General features: G+C 42.1%; 1 long non-coding RNA gene across 2 annotated transcripts in view; it reads left to right on the top strand.

Moving 5' to 3' along the window:
* Positions 1 to 2243, top strand: part of LOC128327030 (uncharacterized) — a 41419-nt gene extending 39176 nt beyond the window's left edge. For both annotated transcript variants that reach the window (XR_008308412.1, XR_008308413.1), the window contains one exon: positions 152 to 2243. This is a non-coding gene — a long non-coding RNA (uncharacterized LOC128327030). The remainder of the gene's footprint in view (positions 1 to 151) is intronic.
* The last annotated feature ends 17289 nt before the right edge of the window (positions 2244 to 19532 follow it).

The raw sequence follows: 19532 nt of genomic DNA, 5'->3' as shown, positions 1-19532 counted from the left end.
TCGCCTGATTGAGGAGCTGCCCCTGGGCTCTGGCTTAAGTTCGTCACTTAATAATTTATGCCATCACCTTGTGATCATGGGGGCAGGGGAAGTGGCCTTCAGATAATTTCCAAGACATATTAAACATTCCTTTGTCTCTGTATTACTGCAGCTGCCTTATGAAAAGGAAGTACCCCAATATATTGTTCCATCTCATCCCATCAAGAAAAGACCCTGGCTGTACCAGCAAATACAGATCCTAGGATTCCCAGAACGTGCTTCTCCCTCCTATTTTCATTCCAGCAGAGCTCTGAGTTAGAATGAAAAACATCATTGAAGCTCTCCAGATCTCTTTAATTAGGTTTCTGAGGGAATGTTTTGTTACTTGCCTTTCACTTGAAAGGCAGGTATAGGCTTTGTAACTTCTGAGAGCTGAAGCTTGCTGGATTGTGAAGGAATGGACATGTGAAGATGAAATTATAGTTTTATGTCACAGCATGTGTCATCCTCTTTCATATTCTGCTTGAGTTTTATAATGTTAAACATTCATATATGAAGCTCCCTTATACTGATTCAGAACTTTGGTTGAGGGGCATAAATGGCAAATTTCCCGGTGGGGGCAGTTCTTGCCAGGGCCGCCAAGTGCTGCTAAGACCACTGGTGAAAGTTACACTGCCAGCTCCATTGGACTTACTGCAGAAAACATGCCCTCAAAGATCAGTGTTCCTGGTGTGAAAAGAAAGCCACCTGGCCATCAGTACAAGGACACTTGGAAGAGAACCTATGAGTTCTCTTGTGAAGTGGGCTCTCTTATGAAATGGGCAAAGTATATTGCAGCATCTGTTGTACAGCCAATGCTTCTCTTCCAAAATGTTCAAGAGACTGGGATGTATATGAAGCTTTTGTTAAGATTGGCTTCTCAAACTGGAAGAAAGCATTAGAAAGATTTAAGAGCCATCCAAATTCAAACATTCATTGTGCAGCTGTTCAGGCTATTGCTGCTGCTAAAGGTGGGGTAAATGTCACTAGCTCAGAAAGGAAACAGAAGCAAATGCAAGAAACTGGTGGTACTTCTGAAAATTTTATCCTCTGCTAGGTACCTTGCCGGTCAGATTCTGACAGTTCATGGTAATCTTGAGGAAGGGTCGAAGCTTAGTCAGCTCTTGCTGCTTCATGCTGATGGTGTTCTGCAGCTGAGATCAGGTTGAATCATACAAATTCACCTTCTGTTGTGAATGAGATGTTTAAAACCTTGGCTCACAATGCTTTATGTACATTAGTGAGAGAAACCGAAGAAGCTGTTTTCTACAGTGAAATTGTAGATGCCTACAGATAGTACCACAAAGGCGCAGGTTTCATTTTGCTTTTGCATTGCCACAGAAGATATGCCTGCGGAAGAATTGTTTTTCAGCTTTTCTGAAACCGATGTCATAACGTCTAAAACCCTTCTGTTTTTTGAAAGCCATACTTTGCCGCTTTAATTGTTCTCTTGATAGGTGCCGTGGCTAGTGGTGTGCATAGAACTGGTGCCTGCTGGTTCCAAAGCGGGTGGGGGATAAATTTAAGGACTGGGGAGGGTGCACGTATCCCCACCACTGCATTTCCCCCACTGGCACTCCCTTTAAAAATTGGCCAGTGGGGCGGCAGCATACCTGTCTGCTGCCCCGCTGCCTCCTCAGACTAGAAGTGACTGGAAGTACCCAGCATGCATGCTCACGTTGGGTGCGCGAGCAAGCATGACTCACAAGTGCACATGCCCAACGTGCATACACACACTGAGTACTTCCGGTCACTTCTAGTCTGAGGAGGGAACGGAGTGGCAGGTAGGTATGCTGCCGCCCTGCCGGACTGTTTTAAAAGAGAGTGCTGGTGGGGAAAATGCAGCAGAGGGGGTAAGTGCATCCTCCCCACTCCTTAAAGTTATCTTTTGAACCACCGATCTTTTGAACCTGTTTGGAGGCCTGTAAAAGGGCTTACGAACAGGTTTGTGCACATCCCTAGCCGTGAGCAATGCTGTGATGGAGCTCCGAATGCAGCTGGACTCATTAGTAGACTGTAGGCTCTAGTGAAGCAAGAGGAACCAAGAGCCCTTTATGTGTACTGAGTAGCCCATGCTGTGAACTTAGTGATGCAAGCTGTATTGTTATTTATTTATTTATTTATTATTATTATTATTTACATTTATAAACCGCCCCATCCAGAGGCTCAGGAAATGTATCAGGAAATGTGAATATTTGTATAAAGTTTTTGAGTGAAATAGCTGACTATAATGCTTTTGTCAGAAGTTCACCCAAGAGTTTTGCCTGGTTTAAATATTTTTAAGGGAGAGAGAACATACATCTGGATATTTTTTTGTCTCACAAGATGCTGTCAGAGCAGCTTCCTTATAGTCAGTAGTCCTTACCTGTAGAGAGCTGACTGAATGCTTTGAATTTGTGTCAATTGAGGTGAGAGGAAATGTTGGGCCAAAAGCCGATGGATACACACAAAACCGGAAGAGATTTGATTCTTTCTTTATGCTGCAGATGTTGGTGCTTATGTTTGGTTGTTTGAAGACGCTAAATGCAATGCTTCAAAAACGTAACCTACAATTCCACTGAGCAGAAATTCCTTCATCCACCAAGAAGAGTACAAAGCAACTGAGGAACAACTTTGAAGTGTTCTGGTCACAGACTACCAGTAAAATATTTAGATTTAGAAAGTTCCACCCTACCTAGGTGCAGAAAGCCTCCATGTCACATAGGTGCTGTGTGCGAGCCTCATCAATTTGAGTCTCCTGAGAAAAGTACAGAAAAATCTTTTATGGTGTAGTTGATAATATCAGCAGCAGTTTACACAATAGCTTTTCCTCAGATGTGTTCCAACACATGAGCAGCATTGAAAAGTTTGCCACTGGAGAGATTGATAACACATCAATTGCAGGGTTTTACGCAACTGATATGGATGCTTCTCGATTCAGTTTCATCTAACAGATATCGCTTTTCATGTTAGATATCAGTTTTCAGTTTTCATGTTATCAGTTTTCAGTTAGATATCATCTAACAGATATCAGATATCTTCTCAGTTTCATCTAACAGATATGCTGTTAGATATTGCAAGGGAGCAGAAAGTTAAACTTTCAGCTCTTCAGGATGTGGTTGATCTTCTGAGTGGGACACAAGGGAAGCATCTGTGACAGCTACTACCAGAACTGACAAAGCTGATTAAAATCAGCCTTACTCTACCTGCTTCATCATATACATCAGAAAGGTCATTCTCATGCCCATTCTCCTAGGGCAAGCCTGGCTCAATCACATGGCTCTTCTACATGGACATAAGGAAATAGTTCGGGAGATGAATCTTAACATTATAGCAAATTAGTTCATCCAGGCAGCACTAATCAGAAGAAAAACATCCATTGTGGAATAAGTCTAACAGTGCATATACTAGACACATTTCTTCTCATTGGTGCTCTCTGTACTTAGCTAATCTTCAGTGCTTTAGAACAAATGAATTTGTTTTAATTCATGTAGCAAGTTTATTGATTTTTATTTTAGATCATGGGCTTCATTTTACAGAATGAACATATATTCCATTTTTAAAACCATGCGATCAATTGTTGATGGAGGGTGATTTCTAGAAATGTAAATAATGGATACATATAGATGAATACACCTGTGCATGTCCCAGGTTTAGTCCTGTGCCCCGCTTCCCTGGGAAGCTGAGCAGCCTACGCCTCTGCTTTGGTCCATCTAGCCCAATACTATCTATATGAATTGTCTGCAGCTCAAGTTCTTTTCCATCCTTGAAATGTGACATCTTTTAGCTGCCAAGGAATAAATCCAGGGCCACCTGTATGCAGAGCATGTATCCTCTTCCCACTATATTCTTTAGAAATAATTTAATAGCATAATTCTTTAGTAGCTATTAAAGATGTGCTCACCACCCACCACCTTAGAGAGATTATTTTAGTGTTCCTCGGAATTCCTGATATTTTGCATAACTAAAATAACTCTCTGCTAACTGAGCAAAGAAGAACCTTTTAAAAGTGGTGATTCTCTTTATTTAGCAGGGGGAGAGCAACTGGTCCTACCCATTTCCAGCACAGCATTTCTCCAGTGGCTATTGCTAGTGCCTATCTTCTGTTGTTTTTTTTTAGATTGTGAGCACTTTGGGGACAGGGAGCCATTTTATTTATTTATATCTACGTAAACCGCTTTGGAAACATTTGTTGAAGGCGCTATATAAATATCCATTGTATTCTTATAACTAGGACTTAGATTTGCCTCCAATATAGTTGGATCTATGAAATCGCATGAAAAATTTTCTGTAGATTTTTAAAATTATATGTTTTAATTTCAAACCATTTATATATTGACAAGTGGTACTACAACAACAGTTTCAAACAGTAAATGCACTGTTTCTGAAACTTGTGCCATCCCATAAATTTGCTTTGAACTTGAACAGGGCTTACAAATTTGCCTTGAACTCAAGTTGGGCGGGGGGGTAAGTGATTGTAGTGATTGCCTTGCCATTCTCACATCATAGACTGCCCCAGATGCCTTCTTCAATAAAGCACAATGTCCTGAGTCATTCAATAAAGCACAATGTCTATGCAGTCATTATTATCCAAACAGATATGCTGTTCCTGGGTAAAGAGGGATTGAAAGCATGTTGGGTAGGCCTGAATCCTGCTGCTGATGTGCTCTGTGGATACATTTCCTGCCCACGCAAGTTAAGCATTGTTTTTTAGCACATACGTTCTTGAGGGCACAAACCACACCACCCAGGACAGACTAAAGAGAATTTGGGGCCCCCCAGGGGGTGTGGAGGCCCTGGACCTCAGCCCCAGAGTCCAAGGGTAAGCGCGCCTCTGATTCCCCCTCCATCTGGTTACAATGCACCCATTTGGATAACACCTCACCAACAGCTAATTGGAATTGCAAACCACTGTGCATGGTGGTGCAGAGTGAAAGGCCATGGTGTCCCCCCCACCCGCCTTCTCTGAATCACTTCTTTGTCAGTATGCAGACACAAAGTTCACTCTCTTTTTCTAGCAAATAAGGAGCACATCAGGTGTGTAACATAGATTTAGCTAGCAACCTCATGTGAACTGAGAATCCATCCCAGAGACTGTGGTACTTACTACTGCAGAAGGATCTGATTTTGCCCCTTGGGTGGTAGCTGTCAAGCCTTGGTGTAAAAACTACTACATGTCTTGACTTCACATCTTTCCTAGTGGTCTCCTTTTGGCAACTCCAAGTGACTTCATGTGTAGGCATGTGAGCATTTGGATAGCAAAGCGTCATTCTAAACGTCAACAATGAATGTGTGCTATGACTCTGTTTAAACACTTACAACCTGTGCATGTGTACTTCCAGCTAATAATGCACCGTGGGCTGTATTTCCTTGGGTATACAATTGAGGGGAAAAATTGTTTTAAGTGTGAACTCTGTGGTGTTAGTATTATTTAGAGCCACCATATGTAAAAGAAGACAGGTCTTCCGTTCCTTTAAAAGAGGGAATGTCACCAGGTGCAGCTTTTCTTTCCCCTGCATTCCTACCCAAGGTACTCACAGTCTAAAAATAGACAGAAAGAGATGACAGAAGAAGTAGGAAGTCAACGCAGGATAAACTGGGGAAAGGATGTGATTGTTTCATTACATATACTAGGCTTCTTCACATGGCCATTTGGAGGTGGGTTGGAGAGCTTCTACCCCATTAGCAGCACATGATCAGAACCTCTGTTTGGGCCCACAAGCCCAGGAAACAGAAAACCAAGGCAAACACAGTGTCCATTGCTGAAAAAGGCACCTGCAAGCCCCATCCCTGCATGGAAAGTCCTCTGAAGGCCCTTCTGCTTTCCCAGCATGCTTTGCAGTATCAGCAGAATGGAAAAGCCTCGTGATAGCAACAGCTGCCCTTCCATTGGCCATGAATAAAGAGGAGGTAGATCCAGCCCTGCTGAAGCTGCTGCAGCTTCAGGATTATAGAATGTGCTTTGCAGAGTGGCACATCCATGATGGCAGCCACTGTAGCCACAGTTCTCTATGGTTCTTATGAAAGGGTGTGCTCTATGTGATGGCTGGATAGAAGAACTGTGTGAGTTCTCATGACTGCAGAAGCAAGGTAGGAAGACTGTCCTCTCCTCCACCCTAAGTTAAAAGCATGATAAAAATGCTGGGTTACCTTGCTTTGAACAATCTGGGCTGGAAAGATTTCCATGGGTTCTGAAGATCATACAAATCAGGGTAGCCCATCTCCTTCCTACTGTAATTGTAATGGTCATGTGAACCAGCCTACTCAGTCTTCATTGCAGCATGGAATGGAAACTAAGGAATAGGTAATAACCCTTACATGTGAGGGTTGTACATGTGATCATTGTAACCACGGTGCATGGTTTACAATCTTTGTAGAAAAACAAAACATGATCTTTAGAAATACTATAGCAATTGATGGAAATTGGTGGGATAGTTATTCTTTCTGCAAATCATAAGCATCAACTTTTGGACTTTTCTGTCCAATAGACATTTTTGTTGAGATTTCCTCAAATGGAGGAGTTCTGTGAAAATAAAATAGAGGCTCATATGTCAGTGCTTTTGTTCTTTACATTGTGAAGAACTGGAGGTGGCCATGATTAGACAAATTCATGGGCTAGACAAATTCATGGGCAATAGGTCTATCAGCAGCTATTGGACATGATTACGAAATGGTATCCCTGTAGCTTGTATAGAGGCATCAGTGGTGTAGCTAAAGGAACATGCCTCTGTCCCCAGCGACCATGCTATTTTTTGTGGGGGCTGTGCATGCTCTATGCACACACCTGTAATTCCCTCTTGTATGTGACAACCATTTTTGTTCATGCACCCAACAAAGAACATGGCTAGGAAATGAGGACCGGCTGGAGCTTGGTGGTGGGGCTGGTGGAGAGGGGAATGTCAGATGGCCCCCAAGAGCTGGGTGGGCCTATTATAGCTCCGCCCTGAGAAGCATTATATCTCTGAGTGACAGCTGCTCATGACAAACTACAGGGAATGGTCTTCACTTTCATACAGCACTTGTGAGATCACAGCTTACTTCTGAGCACTGATTGTGAGCCTACAGGGCAGTGTAGTGTGCTCCTGTTAGAATGTTGAACTAAATATAGTTTGATCTTCTAGCAAGAAAATTCTTAGGTGTAGAGTACAGTTCAAAACTTGCATTACTAGACATGCCTGGATTTTCCTTTATTTTGTTTTGTGTTCACTTTGCTGTAGATTGACATTGTTAAAAATGTTCAAGTCCTTTCATGAAGCAAAGGTTTTTCTGAATTTATTCTAGCCTATCTGTAAACATCTCACAATAATTTATAAATTGCACTAATTGTTTTGTGACAGGGTTTTGATCATGGCTTAGCACCCATTTACAACAGTATGTTAAATATTGTTCTTTTTCTAAATGATCTATAAAGCAATGTTTTAGACTTTTTTTTGGTAATGGAAACATTTTTAAACTCCCCACAGGCTGCAATTAAATTACACATTCATATTTTAATTAAATAATAGGTGTGTGGGGGGGGATGCAGTTGGAATAGAAATGCAATGGTTGCAAGTTGTTGCAACGTTATTTCCAGACAGTTCTGTAATCCCATTACTAGACATTAATTACGCATTTATTTAAGCAGTTAAGCATGAAAGTGGCATTATTGTCAAGGATGTGATGTATGACCTGAAAGTAATTTTGGTTAATGAGGAACAAGAAGTGCTTGCTAACTAGGGCAGGTATTTGGTTAGTGCCATTGCTAATTACCCCTGACAAGCTTCAGTCTGAGTATTCTGTACCTCAGTGTTTTGAATGAGAAAACCGAGAACAAAAACGAAATTGTTTTTAGAAATCTTCAGAATATGCATCTTTCAATAGAGGAAGGCTGCAACCTGAAATGTATGCATGGTAGAGGATTAAATCCCATTAAAATCATTGGGACTTACTTAAGAGTAGGTATATTTTGGGTTAGGCAGTAAAGCATACTTTTTGCAAACTGAATGAATCCTGTAACAGACAGAGGCGTAACTAGGGAAAACGGCGCCCGGGGCAAGCACTGAAATGGTGCCCCCCCTGCCCCCCAACATACTACATTATACTTAGGATTTTCCTCACAAGCGCCCGCCGCCAAGCCAGGCCACTGACTGGCCGCCAGGCACCAGCAAAGCAATGGGGGGGGGCGTGGGCGGCGCAGAAGGGACTGCTCGTGGGGGAGGGGGCGCCGACACGCTCCCTTGACAGCTGCAGCGCTGCTGCACTGAGCAGGAAACATTTGTATTAACAAAAAATTAAAACAAATTTTAAAAATTTTTTGTCATGGCGGCGCCCTCCATGTGACCAGAAAAGATGGCGCCCGGGGCACGTGCCCCCCCTATAGTTACACCTGTGGTAACAGAAAACCATGTGATGTGCTTTGCTATATTCTTGTTGATGGAACACAAGTTCTCATCAGAGATGCCCCTTTCATAAGGCTATATTACCTCTTAAACACATAATTCTAAAACAATATTTGTGATCAGAGATGTGGGGAAACATCCACTATTATGCTACAACAAAGAAACATACCTTTTTGTGAACATGGGTGATGGACAGTATAATTTGAATTAAACCTTGATTAAAGCAGAACAGAGTATTTAATCAAGCTCTACTCAGGTTTGTGTTTATGCAGCAGTTAGGGATATGCAAACAGGCTTAAATCTGAACCAGATCCATTCAAAGGTTTAAATTCAGACCAAACAGGGCATTCTTGTGGCAATGCCAGTCCAAGTTCAAACCAAAAAGAGCCTGGTTCTCTTTGAACCTGTTTGAACCGGTTCGAAGGCTCAAGCCTCCATTTTAGGTGCTTGTGGCCAATGTGACACTGTGTCAATTGCTGTGATTTGCTGAGATTCTGCTTCCCTGATCGGCCAAATGTGTCTGGCTCTCTGGTAGGCTCTGCAGTGCTCCCAGTCCTGCAGAACTGGCACCCTGTTAGTCCTGGGGGAGGGCAATATTTGGGGCTTCCAAAGGAGGGAACTTCAAGTTCTACTTAAAGCCAGCCTCTGGGCTTGGAAAATCACTCTTTGATGAGAGAGAGCTGCTGGCTGGCTGCTGCTGCTGCTTTTCTAGCTGTGGTAGTTTGTGGTGCTGCCTCTGGTATTTCCTGGTGGCGAGGTCTCTGTCCTGCTCCTGCCTTGCCCATTTTGGCTTCACCCCTGCAAATTCCCCTCCTTTCCAAAGTAATTTTTCCTGGCTGTGTTTGGCTGGCTGTTGTGTGCTGCTGTCCCCTGTCCCTTTTGGATCCCACCCCCGCATTCTGATTTGAGTGTCTCCTCTTGCTTTAGCCCAGCTCTAGCCACTGCCCCTGGCCCAATTTTTTTGATCTCCCTTTTTTCTGACTCTTCTTCCATCAGCATTTTATTTTATTCAGTATTTCTCTTTTAATTTGTTTGGGTGGGTGAGTTACTCAAAGACCACCCAAGGTTTTTTTGTCCTGACTAGTGAGAGGGGCAGATGATGAGGAGGGCTAAGTGATTGCCTTTTGGTGCCAGCTTTGTCCTTAGTTTTTATTAAATATGGCCCCCATTGGTTGGGTTTGTGGGAGCTATTTTCTGTGCTTTTTTTTTTTTTACAGGTTGTCTCTTGTTTTTGAAGGCCACCCCTTACTTGCTCCCCATTGTATTGTGGTGGTGGTGTGGGTGGAGTGCATGGGTAATTAAGGGGTTTTTTGGATAGGATTTTTAAATTTTTAGATCCCCCCCACCCTTTTAAAAAAAATGCTATTTTTTAAAAAGCTCCCGGGGATTGAGAAGATGTCTCAGCGCCATGTGGCTAGCAAGGCTCATGGCAGGCAGAGGTGGGTGGGTGTGTTCCAGCTGGTGTTGGAGCCTGGTGTGGGAGGCAGAGAAGACAACATCACGTGGTCCCACAGAACCCCATTGGTGAATTCTTTGCCCCAGGTGAATGATTATGCCTTGCCCCCAAACCACTTTGGAGTGCCCAGGCACCCCCAAGAGGGAACATGGGGCATCCTCAAATCCCCATTATTCCCTATGGGGAAAATGCAAAAAATATATAAATCTTCAACAAATCATTTAAAATAACAGGTGTGTCCAATTGCTTTAGAGTTTTGGTTGTTGATGGCACCCATGGGTGCCTAACACCCATCCCAGTTTTGTGCCCCAGGTGCTCTGCATAGGGAATAATGGGTCAGTTTGAATCTCCATTATACCCTATGTAGAACCTTTTAAAACTATTTTGAGTTGGTTTAGAATTTGAACCAAACTGAAGGGGGTTTGAGCAAAACCAAACCTACCATCCCTGGTTCGAATTGGGTTCAAATTTGAACCAAACAGGCCAAACCGGTTTTGTTCACACCCCTAGCTGCAGTTCCATGAGATCACAGCAAAATCTCCTAATATGGTGCCGGACACAGAATTAAACTTTTGGAGCATTTCAGCTTTCATTTTTTAAAAGAGCAATGACCACAAAGACATGCTGAAAAATGTGTGAGTGATGCCTGCTGAAATGCCAGATGCTGGAGAGAGGGTTGAATTTTTATTGGGTGTGGGGCTTCTGTGCTCTGTAGAGCTTTTTGCTCCTACCCATGAATGGCAAAACTAGAATAGATTATGCAAAACAGTTATGCTATTTATGCAAAATGTTGAACATTTGCATGATCTACAGAAGGTGCAGAATTCAGTTTTTGATGGCTCAGAATCCGGACTGTCTGGGTGAGGGATTTTAATTTGCATAGCATGCCATACACATAGCCTTGGCTATATCAGACGTAGCCTAGTATTGCCTGCTCCATCTGGCAACAGTCCTTCAAAGTCTCAGGAAAATGTCTTTCCAACCCTCTTTAACAGCAGATTCCTTTTAGTTAGTGTTTAAGACTAGAAGGCTTTCTGCATGCAAAGTATGTATTCTCCCACAAAGCTATGTCTGTTCTAGCCTGCTTTGTCAATGATCTTGCCTTCCTGGGTCCAACCAGTCGGATGCCAGCTTAGCTATTATGATTTGCACTAGAATGGACTTAATTGCTCCCATTCCATGCAGCAATCACAATAGCAATGAATGTGCTCTATGGAAGAAGTGTCACCATGTTGCACTTCTGAGTGCTTATAAAACACAAATAACCCACAAAAAAGCTCTGCTTTGAAGGAAGAAATGTGGGGTGTGCACCATATTGGAGGCCAGCCATGACCTCTATTCAATTGGACTTAGGCAACACATCCCCTGACCCCCCCCCCAAACACTGGCCACAGCCTGAGGCAAAATATCGACTGAGATGAATAATTGATTTTATGAAGTAGGACAGTTTATCTGCTTCCATATTAATAAAAGTGAGAACTCGTAAGAGTGGATCTGCATTTCTGTCTACCAGACTATTTTTCAGAATCACTATGATCTTGGTCTCAAGCTATTTCTGTACTGAAGTCAATTCCAACTTACAACTAAGCACATACGCTTCATGTTTTTCAGATGAACATTGAGACACACACCCCTGTACAATCTCGATTTTCACACCAAGAATAACTGCCCAAATCCCCCCACCACTACCATTACAACAAAATAAACTGAGTAGCTTAGGCTCCTCTAGAACCCAGACCTTGATAAGGCATGCCCATTTCTCCTTTCCAAAAAACATGTCCCTCAGACTCCACTGCTACTCCTTACAAGTTTTCAGCAATGACCACAACATTCTTCTGCAATAATGCTGTTATTGCAGAAGTTCTGCAATGTCTTCAGAACTGCTGCAATCCCAGCAAAATCCCAGTTCTTAGGGTTTTCTCACTCTCTGTGTAGGCTTCTAAATGTCATGCAGTGTGACTCTAGGCAACAAGCCATGAGATAAGGAAAAGACAAGGAAAATGCACATGTGTTGTACTGATGCATGCCACTTGTGTTAATTATGAAGTTGTGCTGTCAAGTCAGTGTCAACTCCTGGTGATCACACCACAGAGCCATGTGATTTTCTTGATAGAATAAAGGAGGGGTTTACCATTGCCATCTCCCACACAGTATGAAATGATGCCTTTCAGCATCTCCCTATATCACTGCTGCCCAATATAGGTGTTTCCCATAATCTGGGAAACTACCAGTGGGGAATCAAACCAGCAGCCTCTTGCTCCCTAGGTAAGTTACTTTCCCGCTACGCCATTAGGTGTCCTGTGTGAATTATACTTGCATACTCTTATTGGGTGCTGAATTTTCCTTTTTAAAAGTCCTGCTTATTACTATCCCTCTAAACATTGCATTTCAATCCATTTTTATTTTAATCTAATTACCTGAGAACTAGACACTGAGCCATTTCCCTCTGTGTATACTTGCTTTGTAAGTATCTGCCATTTTTCAGTAATTTTAATAAATTCTTTGACTCTCTTCCTCAGTTCATTTGTTGTATTTCAACGAGTTGTGTGTCTCTCCTTTTTTTTTGTAATGGACATATAATGTACAGCCATCAATTCTTTTGATTTCCCTGAATAGCTTGCTTTGCCACACACACAGAAACATTGAAAGTGAGCTGTCTATTTCTTTTTTCTTTTTCTTTTTGCTAATGTTCTCAAATTCTGCCTCTTGGAAAAATGTTATAAATCTAAATATTGCCAACATTTAATACTCTCAATTACATGCTTGTATGTCACACCATATTAAAAGACACAGACATTCCAATATCTTTCAAACACCATAGATTTACTTTTGTTTTTAAAAAAGTGTGGTCCTACATTCTGTTTCTCTTCATGGAAAAATCTTCCATTGATTGGGAATGCTGGTGCTGCTACTAGAAATGCAGTAGCCTTGTCCCAAGCCTTGCTGAAAGTCTTCTTGGAATGCCTCAGGTTTTTGCCTGGGAGTTCTCCACACAGCAGGCTTTACCGTAAGTTTTCTGCGAGGCTTTACTGAGAACTCAGTTATCCCATAAACCTGATGCAAAAAAATGTGAGCTAAAGAGCTTTAAAAGCCCTGTGTGAAAAACTTCCGGAGGAAGAACTTCCGCATTAAAAAAAAAAAAAAAATTCACTTCAGGAGAATTCTTGGTGGCAACTACAATTCTAGTATCTTTTTCCTACAAGGCTCTCAAAATAGTTTTCACCTAGTCGGATACAGTCTTTACTGACACAACATTTCCACAGAAATAATGTACATCCTCTTAGCTAAACAAGAACATGATGCCATGTAAGACAAACTATGTTTTTTCCATTTGTTTATCTCCCATTTTAGTTGCAGAGCTGCTTCTAATATTCCATTATTTTGTACCTAAGGTCACCAACTGCATGTCATGTCTTCCTTGTAATCAATGCTCACTTTCCTCGCAATCAATTTGAGCCTAGGAGTGTGTTTTCAGCAACTCACCAATGACCTCATAACTTGGTGTTACTTTGCCTCTGGTAAGGCTTATTTATTAACAGTGGATACTTCTGCCACACTTGTCGTTATTAATAACCAAATCTTGTTAGACAAGTGGAGTGATCATTAGGGGCTCACCTTTCTCTGTCTTGGTTAGCTTGAACAGCCCTTATCTGATTGATCATTCTCTACATGTGATATGAGCTCCTGTTTGAATCCCTTTTATCATTCCTCCTCCATGCCTCATTCTCAAGCCCTTTCAGGCTTTCTGTACACGATTTCATTAGCACTCATTACAACATGTTATGGTCTCCAATTGCATTATCATGCAGACAGTGCACTGCTGTGCTGAGGTCTTCCCTGACTTTCTGATTCCATTTTGACATGCTGAGAGCATTTCGCTGAGAAATATAATGAGTGTTATTATTTTAATCTGAGTTTTTCCACAACAGACCTCTCAGTTGGCGGCAAGTGACATGGCTTGTGTTTAACATGACGAGTGACATTTTTACAGGGTTAGTAGGTGTCAAACTGCCAACATGGCTTTCTCCCTTTCACTTGAGGCAGAAGATTGAACAGTTTACTGACGTAAAAGGCCTCTCTCTTTTTACTGACAGAAAACATGTCTACCTCTCTCGCATCAAAGAAAAATTAAAAAAAAAATCTTCCAGAAAGCAGCTAAGCAAATGAAATCTCAACAAGCAGGTACACATTATGAGGCATTATGATACGTGCTCTTTATATATCTGATGTAATCTTTGCAAAATTCTAATAGTATAATATAACTTCTGTATCCAGCACTGTCATGCGCCAAAGTCCAGTTAATGCTCTTCTTGGTTACAAGGGTCCTGTTGTAATTTAAAAACCTCAGAGATCTTTCCTAAGGTAAAAGCAGTAAAGTAATTAGAAAGCTGTATTTCAACATTGAACAGTTAGGATCACGTTAGTACTCAGAGTCTCTTCACACCTATTTTTAGGGGTGTTCATTTGGTTCAGGACAATGGGAAATGTGATGAATTGGACTCCTTTAGTATTTGAGATGGGCTGAACACAATAGGAACTAATGAGTCCCAAGTGAGCAGTTTGCTTCCATTTGGGTCTTGTTCATTTTAGCAATATTAAAAGAGGCAGTGGAGGCAGACTAGTTAAAGTATAGGGTATGGGAGGAACCAGGAAGAAGTTAAGGGCAACACCCACCCAGCCTTGCTGCAGAGGAGAGAGGACAAAATTTGAGAGAACTTTGTGAACCTGTGAACCTTAAATAAAAAGATAAAGTTTGTTTGAAAGATAGTCTCTCTGCTATTAGAAATCTGTCTGCTATTTGAAGCAAGTAAAACATCTTGAAAAACGATGGCAGCAGTGACTGAATCCTAAGAAGCAATGGGAAAACTGTTGCAAACTTAAGTTATCATAAAAATGAAAGTGAAAGTACTAGAGTAAAACAGGGAGGGGGAAACATGGGGCCCATGAAGCCACCAAGGATATTAAGCCCAGAACTTAGCACAGACTTGGAAGATATGGAAAAAGGAGTTCAATTTGTATGTGGCTTTGTATGGAGGCAGTTGTGAAAATGAAACGCTTATACTTGATTGGAGAGAGGGGGAGAGAGATAATTGGGATATTGTGTGCAAATATTCCCCAAGCACAGCAGACCCTGTCTGCTGTTCTGATGCCCAATACCACCCCAGAAAGAATGAAATAGTAAAAAGGTACAGCTTTTTCACCAGAGAACAAGCAATAGAGAGAAAAATTGAGGAGTACTCTTCCAGTCTAAAGATCATAGCAGATAGTTGCAGTTGTGGAGTGATTAAAGGCACACTGATGAGGGACAGGATTCTGTGTGGAATCCAGGACACCCAGGAGAATGAGAGACTGTTGAGAGAAGTGGACTTGACTGGAAATATGCAAGGCATAAGAGTTATCCAAGGACAGGGTTAGAGCCCTGGAAAGGCAAACAATGGATCCTGTTCAGAGAATCTTCAGGAAAGAAAGGAGGAAACAAAATATAAAGGCAACAGAGGACACCACAGAGCAATGCAAGCACTGTGGGGGGAACAATCAAGGAAAAAAACAGAAGTGCCCAGCTTAAGGGGGGAAATGCCACAATTGCAACAAGCTGAACCATGTTGAATCCCAGTGTCTCTCAAAACAGTTCTAGTACGAACAGTTCTAGTACAAATAGTTCTAGTACGAACTAATCAGACTACTTTCCTTTCAGTGTCTCTACATCTGGATTAAATTTGGTGCAAATTGAGGTCCACAAGTTAGATGTCTTGCACCTCAAATATTCATGTCTCTGCTATCTTGGATCAGGGTGGATGCCATTATTATAAACTGCACCATGAGGTGTCCCTGTGTGTCACTCACTACAGCTGTTCCAAATTTGGTTCAAATGGGTTAGACAGTCCTGAAGTTAGTGTGCTTGCACCTCAAATGTTTATGCATCTGCCATCTTGGATTGGGGTAGGTGACATCATCACAAAATACACCACTGGGGCATCCCTATGTGTCTATTCAGCTGTAGCAAATTTGGTTCAGATTGGTTAGACAGTACATAAGTTAGTGCACTTGCGCCTCAAAAGTTTACATGTCTGCCATCTTGAATTGGGGTGGATGACATCATCACAATCTTAGCCATTGAGGTGTCCCTATGTGTCCCTACAGCTGTAACAAATTTGGCTCAAATCAATTAAGTGGTTCACAAGTTAGCTCACTTGTACCTCAAAGGTTTATGCATCTGCCATTTTTAAAAAAAATGTATATCCCACTCTTCCTCCAAGGAGCCCAGAGCAGTGTACATGGTTATGTTTACACTCACAACAACCCTATGAAGTAGGTTAGGATGAGAGATACATGACTGGCCCAGAGTTACCCAATGCGTTTCATGGCTGAATGGGGATTTGAACTCGGGTCTCCCCGGTCTTAGTCCAGCACTCTAACCAATGTACCATGCTGGCTCTCAATCAGGGTGGATGACATCATCACAAACTACACCACCGAGGTGTCCCTATGTGTCACTCACTACAACTGTACCTAATTTGGTTCAAGACAGTCCACAAGTAATCTCACTTGCACCTCAAATGTTCATGCATCCACCATCTTGGATGGGGGTAGATGACATCATCACAAACTATGCCATTAAGGTGCCCCTGTGTGTCACTCACTGCAACTGTACCCAATTTGGTTCAAATGAGTTAAGCAGTCCACAAATTAGCTTGCTTGCACCTCAGATGTTCACACGGCTGCAAACTTCAGTTGGAGTGGATGACATCATCACACACAATGCCATTTGGGCATCCCTATGTATCCCTACAGCTGTAGCAAATTTGGTTCAAATCAGTTAGGTGGTTTACAAGTTAGCCCACTTGCTCCTCAAAAGTTTACATGTCCGCCATCTTGGATTGGGGTGGAGGACATCACCACAAACAATGCTGTTGAGGTGTCCCCATGTGTCCCTACAACTGTACTCGATTTGGTTCATATTGGTCCAGGCGTTCCAAAGTTGATAGTGGGGGACATACAGATACAAACACACAATGTCAGGTGATCTTGTAAACCCCTCCTGTATTCTATCAAAGAAAACCACATGGCTCTGTGGTTGCCAGGAGTCAACACCGACTCGTTGGCACACTTTATCTTGTTAGGTAGTAGGAAAGCAATGAATCTGATAAAGGTGCAATGCCAGAACATACTGAAAATTAGACAGTGGCGTGACTGAAGAGCCAAGAGAGGATGGAAATTGGAATTGGGCAAAGATTCAAAAGGAATTTAGATATGTATTAGAGGGAATGGACAAGCTTGATGGAGTTTAAAAAATGGAGATTGATGCCAGTGTAAAGGCTATAATCCATTTTCTCTCAGTCTGACCCCAACCCATCTTCCTAATCCTATGATAATGTCCTGGCTTTGTGAGATGGTGTTTTGGGGGTACTTATGTTTAGGTGGGGGCTTGCCTTGCTTTTAATTGGAGCAGATCATTTTAAATACAGATTCTAAAAACTGATTGTACATCTGTTATTCCAAACCTTGCTGTCCCAGCATTTTGTCATTATTCAATGGGGCGATTCTCATGACTAACAAAAATCGGGCTAGGAGAGCATAGCGCAATTTTTGTTGCTCGTAAGAACCACCGGGCTCGCAGCTGAGCCCGGTGGTTATTGAGCGGGTAACCCGCTCAAGAACCCCTGCTAAAAAGCAGGTTTGCGGAGTGAGCTTGCCACTTTTAGGCTTTGCGCCGTGCCTACTCACGAGTAGACCCCCAACCGGGAGGTGAAAAGCTGCCTCCCAGGTCGGGGGTCTCCCCAGTATACCCTGCGCACTTGCGCAGGGCATATTGGGGCTTGCGGGGGCTGCATGGCCCCCACTCCCCCTACCCCCCACCGGCTCCATCACGGAGCCAGCCAGGGAGCGAGCTCCCTGCTCGCTTGTGAGCAGGGAGAGCAGGCTTAGCCCGCTCTTCTCGCTCACCGGTAAAAACCGGGTCTCACTGATCGTGAGACCCAGTCCAAAGTGTGTTACTTGCTCTTACTAGGGTGGTGGGGGAGGAGGACTTTGTCAGGGACAGTTCATTTAAAATGTAGCTTTCGGTGTGAAAACTCCCAATACTCCATTCTTTGTGCTTTCTGCATTGCATCATTTATGGGGCTCGGGATGACTTCCTGTTTTATAACTTAGTCAAACACAAAAGTCTTGCTTGATCTTCCTCCACCCTGCTGACCTCTGTGCAGAATCCTGTTCCCAAATTCTGCCTGCCTGGGCACTCCACTACCTGATGTTCAGCTCTTTCCATCTGAGTGCCCTTCTGTCATGCCTATATATTTTATTTCTACATGCCATTCATTTAGATATCTGTAAGGCTGTGTCTTTATGACCTTCTTGTTGGCCTCTAAATGTGGTACCTTGGTCCTATTTGTCAAGTTTGATGCCTTGAAAGGGGTCCTATGAGTTTCGTGCTGGTTGGCTGTTAGAGGCAGGAGAAGAGCAACTGGTTCTCCCATTGAAATCAATGGGAACAGAGGAACAAATTAATAAGTGAAATTGATTAATTTTGTGATTATACAAATGCAATTAACACAAATGAAATCTGGATCAAATTAGACTTTTAGCAATTAAAGGAAAAGCATAAAGAAAACATGTTTTTCCTTGCACACCCCTTCTTCTTACAGCTTGGAAAACTGAGATAGTGTAAAACATAATTGTGGTTAGGCGCTTATAGCAACAGTGCTATAAATAGTAACAGCTGGAGTCCCTGAGTCAGAATAGGCTTTGCACGCTCAAATCACCATTTGCTATGCTTACTAATGACTGCATATTTCTCCCCGAAAAGAATATCAATATATTATGTTAGCAGATCTGATCACAAGGATTTTAAAAATTTGTTCAGCTGTACATGATTTTTTTCTATTTCAACGCCTGTATGTTCTTTCCTTTCAAACATGAGATCATGGTTATATTGTAACAGCATTGCTGTGTCATAATTGTCTTTCTGTTTATATCCATATTAATTATAATATAAAACCAGTGAAGATTCACGATGAATCCTTGAAATATTAATTGCTTTAAAAAAGTAAATCTGCTCCTGTAAACACTGAGTTAAACACAGCTTAAGTGTGGGTTTTCTCTCCCAAGAGATGTCTACAGCCTAGGAAATCACACAAAGGCTCACACAAAGATTTGCTTGCACAAAGATTCAAACTAGAATTGTTTGCACTGGCATTAAGGAAATTGCATTACAAAGCATATTAAATTATCCACACCAGTCATCACAACCCAAACTATACATTACTAGGAGATGTGTTGGGACTGTTGATCTTTATTCCACCATCCTGCATCTCCATATCTGCATCTGTATTTGGAAAAAATAAGAGTGACATGACATCATCATATGAACATTATCCCACCACAGATTGCTTCATTGGCTGCCATTTGCAGGGGATGTGGGGACCTAATGGAATTATGTCATGCAGAAAAATGGCTAAAATAACTCTCAGCTAACTGAGCAAAGAGGCACCTTTTTAAAGTGGTGATTCTCTTTATTTAGCAGGGGGAGAGCAACTGGCCCTATCCAACCCCAGCACAGCATCCCTCCAGTGGCTGTTGCTGAAGCCTCTCTTATGTTTCTTTTTTAGATTGTGAGCCCTTTGGGGATAGGGAGACATTTTATTTATTTATTTATTTATTTATTTATTTATTTATTTATTTATTTGTAAACAGCTTTGGGAACT

The sequence above is a fragment of the Hemicordylus capensis genome, chromosome 5, assembly GCF_027244095.1.
Source record: "Hemicordylus capensis ecotype Gifberg chromosome 5, rHemCap1.1.pri, whole genome shotgun sequence".
NCBI lineage: Eukaryota > Metazoa > Chordata > Lepidosauria > Squamata > Cordylidae > Hemicordylus > Hemicordylus capensis.
This window is presented reverse-complemented; position numbering and strand designations above follow the sequence as displayed.